A 7,050-nucleotide genomic window follows, 5' to 3' on the forward strand; every position below is an offset into this window, starting at 1 on the left:
TCTTCAGGCCTTTCCATTCAGCACATGGAATGTTTGTGTCATCACACATGGCTGGCATCTCCCAAATTCCCCAGGTGAAGGTTGTCTGTGATCATCCATTAGAGTTACAGAAATTCGATAAAGGAGGCCTTTGGGGTGGGAGCAGGAGACAATCTAGTTGGAAGGCTAAACGAGGGCATTGTGTTGAAGCCAAGTGCACCAAGCGTTGGATGTTAGCTTGAGAAAACATCAGTTGTCTGTAGCAAAGAATGGAGGAAGGGACTGATGGAAATAATGGGATATTAAACTCCAAAGCTGAGCCACTGATTGATATCACCTCTCAAATCTGGGGCCCTTATCCGTGCAGGTCAGAGACTCAGAAATGATCTTAGGCATTTGCCTCTGCATTTATTGAGCTCTTGCTCTATGAGTCAAAGCTCTGTGGGTTCTAGGGGCACAAATATAATCTTGCTCTCAAGGAGTTCAAGGTCTAGATGGGCGATCAACATGTAAAAACAATGACACTATATTTTAATTTTGAGCAATGGTTAAGTATTACTTCTATAGCCACCCCCCCTCAAATAAATACTCCTAAAGTGCTCTTTTCAAGCCAAAGTCATAAGGAATAAATTAGGATTGTATGGGACAGTTGAAAGAATCTAGGCTGGGAGTCAGATGTATCTGGGTTGGAATTCCATCTCCACTGCTTTCTAAACTGGAGGTCTTCAAACTGGAGTTACATAGATCCCTGGGCATGAAGACTTTTCCAGGGGGATCGACATTCATGTGTTATCTTTCTTAAGACTTATCTGCCTGAGAACACTTCCCCATCATCTTTCTCCCACTTTGCAAAAGATGAGGCATACATCTGAATCTTACTGTGGTGTATATTATTATTATTATTATTTGAGATTTTATTTTTCCTTTTTCTCCCCAAAGCCCCCTCGTACATAGTTGTATATTTTTAGTTGTGGGTCCTTCTAGTTGTGACATGTGGGATGCTGCCTCAGCGTGGTTTGATGAGCAGTGCCATGTCCGTGCCCAGGATTCGAACCAACGAAACACTGGGCCGCCTGCAGCGGAGCGCGTGAACTTAACCGCTCGGCCACGGGGCCAGCCCCTTGGCTCATATTTTTTAATGTTTAAAAGGATGGTGGTGGATATCAAATTGCTATGGTATTTGTGTTTCATTGGATATATTTATGACAGTGATATAACACTTTATTTTTAAATGTGAAAATCTATAATGTGCCAGAAATTACATCCTTTCCGTCTAGTTAAATGCATGATGAATCACCCCAGAAAGTTCCCTTGGGCCCCTTTCAAGTCAGTCCCCATCTCCTAATCACTGCTTGGGTTTTGAACATCTTAGTTTTGTCTGTTCTTGAATTTCATAGAAACGGAATCATATAGTAGGTACTCTTTGTGTCTGACTTCTTTTGTGCAATGATGGTTTTGAGATTCATCCATGTTGTTGCTTTCTATTGCTGAGTAGAGTTTCATTGTATGAAAAATCCACAATTTATTTATTCATTCTCCATAGATATGGGGTTGTTTCCAGTTGGGGGCAATTACAAATAAGGCCGCTGTAAGCATTCTTGTTCAAGTAAAAAAAAAAAAAAAAAAAAGGTAAATAAGATGAAAACTTTTAGATGTCAGCTTTAAAATGTGCAAGTGGATACATTCTTAGGTGATGATTTCTTTTGTTTTTCTTTTTTATTGTGCAGTATAACGTACATACAAAAGAATGCCAAACTGTTTTCCAAGGTCGTTCTACCATTTAACACTGCTGCCTTAGCCTAGTATTGCAACGATCTGAAGAGCATATAGTTATATTTGTTTTAAATATCTTCTCTCACTCTGTGATTTATCTATTATACTCTTTATGGAGTACATTAATGAACCAAAATGTGTATCTTTAGTGTAATTGAAGCTATCATTCTTTTCCTTTAAATGAGGGCTGATAGTGGCTTGTTTAATAAATGTTTTCCAAATTCATTAGTCATGAAAATATAATTTTCACGTGTTGTCTTCTAAAAGGCTATAGATTCTTGCCTTTCGCATTTAAGTCTTTTATCCTCCTGGGGTTGATGTTTGTGTATGGCATGAAGTAGGGTCCAATTTCATTTTTTTCCCATATGGGTATCCAGCTATCCCAGCACCATTTATTAAAAGGAACTTTTCCGACTGTGTAGTGCCTCCTTTGTTATAAATTAAGTGGCCATAGATGTGTGTGTGTCTGTTTCTAAGGATACACAATTTTTCAAAATTATTTGATGAGATGTGCAAGCAAGAAAATGTGAAGATCATTCTACTAAACAAACGCTGTGACCTTTATCTAGTTATTTAACTTCTCTGAGTTTCCTGCACCGTTGAGAGAATAAAATGAGGTGAGGAAGTAAAGTGGCTAGAAGTTCTGACATAGTAAGCCTCAGGGAGCAGTAGTAGGAGTTTGTTTGGTTGGTTTTCGTTTTTTTCTGTTGTTATATTTCAAGTGCCATGGAGTGCGTGGAAACAACACCTGCTTGGGGCTGGAGTCATCAGGGAAAGAGCCCAGAGGATGTGACATTTGGGTGGGTCATGAATGACAGTGGAATCTGTCATCTCTTTTTATGTCTGCGATCTGTTGGCTGTTCATGGCAATTTCCCATGCATGTCTCATCTGCATTATACTTTCTCTGGCTTAGAAGGGCCCAGAGAGAAAGGACCATGCCCCACCCCACGCGTTGGCTTGTGGCGACCCCCAGTAGCAGTGGCCTGAGAAGACCTAGAAGTTGTGCCTGCCCTATGTGTGTTAGACGTACCCACGTGTCACTGAGGGCAGGGCTAGGCTTTTAAAAAATTCCTGCAACTGTCGTGCTGCAGGATTCCTGAGTTTCACCTACACACTGCTCCCTCCCCAAACCCCAGCCGCCCGCCAACACACATACACCAACAAACTCACACCAACAAACTCACCCATTTGCCCCCAGCACCACCACCCATGGGAGTGGCGAAATCCATACCACACCCCCGTACAATCTTGCCTCTGGGTGAGAGAGCATAGGGTCTTGTACACAGTAGGCACTCAACAAGCATCGGGTGAATAACAAATGAGGAACCATGTTAGGATTAGGAGGTAGGAGCACACTCCTGTCTGCTGCAGTGTAGCAAGAAATGGGTGGATCATGTGGTCGCTGGCAGTCCGGAGTGTGCATTGGCATCACCGTGCCGGGTGGGGCTGTTAAATATACAGATTCCTCCTCCCACCCCTAACTCCTGAATTAGAACAGAGAAGGGATGTGCAGAGAGGAGCTCTTTTTAGTTAATTCTCTGGGACATTCTGGTTTTGATGCTCAGTCAGGTATGGGAATGATAGAATTACATTTGCATCCATTTGTCATCAAAAGTACCGATTTGGCAGTATCTATCAAAACTTAAAATTCACACATCTTTGAACCTGCACTTCCTCCTACACTATCCTTTTCTCAAAAGTACAGGCACAAGGACATTCAGGGCAGCATTTTTGAAGCAGAGAAATACTTGAAACTGGAAAAATGTCCACTTACTCATTAAACAAATTTTACTGCGTATTCTTCTCATTATCCGGGACAGCAGTGAGTAATGACCACAACAAGTTAATAAAGTACCTACTCTTATAGAGATTTACATTTTAGTCCATCAGAGGAGGACTCAATGAATAATTTATGATACACCCAAGCAATGGAATATTATTCCTCCATCAAAAGGAATGAGATTCACCAATATATACTGCTTTGAAAGGATGTTCAAGACATATTGTTTCTTAAAAAATTTAGGAAGCTTTTGAATGTATTGTCTACTCAAAATCAGTAAGATAAATTAAATAAAAAAGAGAAAAACAAGTTGCAGACCAGTGCATATAGCATTGCCCTATTTGTGTGTAAAAGACATATACATATGCGTAAATATATACATAGATACATGAATAGAAAATAATTGAGGAAGAATCTTCAAAAAAATTAACAGTTGTGCCTGGAAAGTGGGGTTGAGAGGGGGCAGATTTTGCTTTGATCATTATATGCTTTGATGCTGTTTAAACTTTTAACCGAAGGAACTATTACTTTCATAATTTTTTTGACTGTTAAAAAAAATTCCAGGGGTCGGCTTGTGGCCCAGTGGTTAAGCTCCTGTGCTCTGCTTCTGTGGCCCCTGGTTTCGCTGGTTCAGATCCTGGGCGCGGCTATGGCATCTATCGTCAGGCCCTGCTGAGGCGGTGTCCCACATAGCACAACCAGAGGCACTCACAACTAGAAGATACAACTATGTCCTGGGGGCTTTTGGGGAGAAGAAGAAGAGAAAAAGAAGATTGGCAATAGATGTTAGCTCAGGTGCCAATCTTTAAAACAAACGAACAAACAAAATTGCTATAACCTTGAGAGCCTGTGAGATTTTACGTTTCCAGCAGGGGGCAGCAGTGATTCTCAATTACCTCTGACGTCAGCACAAAGCTGAAGATTAGTGTCCACAGATTTCCAATTCCAGGCCCAAATTCTGCACTTGGATCACCAGATTATAAAGGAAACAAAAAGCAACAGCTCAGAAATCTTAAAATAGTAGAGGAATTGTTGAGACAAACATTTCCTATACAGCTCTTTATTAACATCTGTGCACAAGTCTAAAGGTCCTTTTCTCTCTCTGGAACTTACAGTTTTCTCATCTGTTAAAATCAGAGCATTTGACGAGATACTCTTAAAAGGCCTCTTTCCAGCTCTAACATTCTATGGCTTTAAGAATCTAAATCAGCATCATGAAGGAACAAGCCCCACTACACTCTGAAATTAATTGGCTTATCAAAGAATCTGCTTTACAGCCCTTAGCTGATCAGGATGAATTACTACTGGTTTATCTTTAGTGTAGATCAAAGAATACTTTTTGGGGGTGCAAGGGAGGATGTTGATATTTATTCAATTCACGGATGAAGAAAAAGGAGAATTCTCCCACTCCATAAATGTTTAGCATGTGTATAAAGGTTGTAGGTCTGGTGTTTAGAAATTACACACAGGCTTACGAAAGAATCTTCACTGGGTTGGCCAAATGAAACAGCAGGCAATTGTAGAGAAATAAACACAAGTTAACATTTAACCACAAGTCCCTGTTCTTGCTGCTCCATCCTTCTTGATAGGAGGGACCTGAGAGAGTCAGCAGGCTCTGGCTGCTCTAGCAAGACGCTGGCTCCTCTGAGAACCCACCCATGTACCACTCTTAGAAAATACATACTTTTTTTTACGCATCTGAATCTTATGATCTGAATCTTTTCCAGCTATTTCTTCATGCCCCAACAGCAGTCCTCTTTTTACAGATAATCCTTTATAAACAGTAAAACTTTTTTTTTCTTTTAACATTTGCCCAAGGTTACACCACTAGTAAGTGGCTGAGGCACCAAGACCCTCACACTTGACTGTGGCACTATAGGAAATGAGAGTACTCATGTCATCTACTTGTCATCTGGAAGCTGTATCTGCAAGAGTAGTTAGGTATAAGCATACAAAGTGAATGATTATTGCGTCTAGCTCACTTATATTAAGCACTCACTATGTGCTAGTTTCTGTAGGGTTCTGGGGAGAAGGGTATCAAAAGATGAATTAGACTTCATCATTGCACTTAAGAAACTTCTAGATTTTGGAGGAGTGGGGAGCCAAGAAGCAAACAAACATAACATGTAAAAGATAATAGGGAAATATAAATAATAAGAAGAAAAAATCAGGCTAGTTAAATTCATGGGCTATGGAGTCCAGTTCTTAGCTGTGGGACCTCTAAGCCTTAGTTTCCTCGCTGTAAAATGGGGACACTAACAGCCTCTAGTGTAGGTAATTGCTGTGAGGGTTAATGATGTAGTGCCCTATTAAATTGCTTAGCATTGGCCCTGGCAGATGGAAAGACTTGTTGAATTGTTAGTTAATAATATTGTTTGATAAAGCTCAAGCAAAGTAAGAATCATGTATACAACCACATTTCTGGGATATTGACACTTCTTTCTCAAATTTCTCTGAATCACTCAGCACGGAACAACCCATTTCCTTGAGGTTTAGTCTTCCCTCTGACATAGTTATCTTTTGATCCCACTAGAATGTCTCCAGTAAAGAAGGATGTGGCAAAGGGGCCCCAGCCCCTGTGCACCTGAAGCTTGGGCTACGTCACAGGGAAACAGAGCTGAGCCCGGGAATAGACCTCATGACAGGCAAAGCAAGAGAATCAACCTGGAGTGCTTGTCAGAAAATTTCTAGGTCCTACTCTCCAAGATTTTCATTCTGCTCCAAATTGAATTTCAATACATACTTTAATATTTTAATATGACTATAATCATAGGAAGGGTTTCACATGATTTTATCCTGCAATCATTTCCTTTCCCAGCCAGCTTATTTGTTGTTTTCTCCTAAACACTGACTCACCTCTTTCATCCTCAATCAAGGACATTGCTTTGATTTGCTCCAAGGCTGCCCCCTTCAGCTGCTGAGTCTTGGCATGAGGGCGTGTGAGTTCTTTCATCTTTTCATCTGCCTTCTGACAGCCATATGTAAACTAAAACTTCGCCTCTCTTCTAAAACCGACTGAAAACTTACCTCCTTCTGGAAGCCTTCCTTGCTGAGTTCTTTACTTTTACGCTGTGTTCTGTGCTACCAATCCAACTGGAGTGGTTGGACTGTAACCAGGGAAGTGTTCTTACATGTTTGTTACGTGTGTGTAAGTTCTGGTTTTTCCCATTGAGGGCAGCATGTGTTTGTGGAGAGAGCAGGGACTCTGGAATCTGGCATGAATTCATAGAGCAGCACCACTCCTGAGTTCTCAAATTCATTCTGGCTGTCCTTTGTCACCTTGGGACTGCTGCTTTATTTTCGTGGGTTGTCGTCTTTCATCCCGGCTTCTCCAGGCAGCTCTGTCTTCCCCGCTTCACTTTACTTCTCTCCAAGAGTGGACAGAGGGCCCTCTTTCAACTTCTCAAAGCAAAACCAAGACCATACTGTGTGTCCACCATTTACTGTAGTGTCCTCATCTGTCAAAAGGGGATAATTATAAGCCCTTACTAAATTCTTGTAAGAATGAAATGAGATC

At 41.0% G+C, this 7,050-nt stretch overlaps 1 long non-coding RNA gene across 1 annotated transcript; it reads right to left on the bottom strand.

Moving 5' to 3' along the window:
- Positions 1–3,262: 3,262 nt before the first annotated feature.
- Positions 3,263–6,634, bottom strand: LOC106822465 (uncharacterized). The gene is made up of 3 exons (XR_001395919.3): positions 6,390–6,634; positions 4,430–4,491; positions 3,263–4,274 (listed from the first exon to the last, which is right to left on the bottom strand). It is a non-coding gene; the product is annotated as an uncharacterized lncRNA (long non-coding RNA).
- Between the last annotated feature and the right edge of the window lie 416 nt (positions 6,635–7,050).

The sequence above is a fragment of the Equus asinus genome, chromosome 28 (assembly GCF_041296235.1).
Source record: "Equus asinus isolate D_3611 breed Donkey chromosome 28, EquAss-T2T_v2, whole genome shotgun sequence".
Classification (NCBI taxonomy): domain Eukaryota; kingdom Metazoa; phylum Chordata; class Mammalia; order Perissodactyla; family Equidae; genus Equus; species Equus asinus.